Consider the following 540-nt stretch of genomic DNA (forward strand, 5'->3'; position numbering starts at 1 on the left):
TTCCCATGTTGGTCCTCCCTGAACTCTGGGACATGATTGGCTTCCATTAGGGCCATCTCGGTTACACTAGACTGGCTGACATGACCTGTCAATCAAATCCTTAGACGTCCGAGAATCTGCCAGTGTGCTCAGTTACACTGTGGCAGACGCAGGGGAGAAGACGGGAGCGATCAAAACCCAGAAATTATGAACTGTTTAGCTTTCTTTCTGTTGAAACTCGGCCAGAAACTACAAGATTGCGAGGGGACCAGCTCGTTTTGGATAAAATGCCGTGGATATTCTAATTCCTTGGATTGTTGGTGATGTAGAAATACAAGGTTTGGCAATCTCTCATTGCTGTGAATGTAGACACGAGGAAAAAGATATGAATGCACACTCCACTTTAGACTCTAGCAGCGCAGAATCTTTCTGTATTTCTGTACTTCATGACAGGATTATATCTATAACTAAATCATCTCATGCTTTGTGTGCGGGCTTAATCGAATCATGAGACTTTAAGCTTTGTAATGGAGTGCTGCATGAGCGTGTTTATGAAGATTT

The sequence above is a fragment of the Etheostoma spectabile genome, chromosome 10, assembly GCF_008692095.1.
Source record: "Etheostoma spectabile isolate EspeVRDwgs_2016 chromosome 10, UIUC_Espe_1.0, whole genome shotgun sequence".
Taxonomy (NCBI): domain Eukaryota; kingdom Metazoa; phylum Chordata; class Actinopteri; order Perciformes; family Percidae; genus Etheostoma; species Etheostoma spectabile.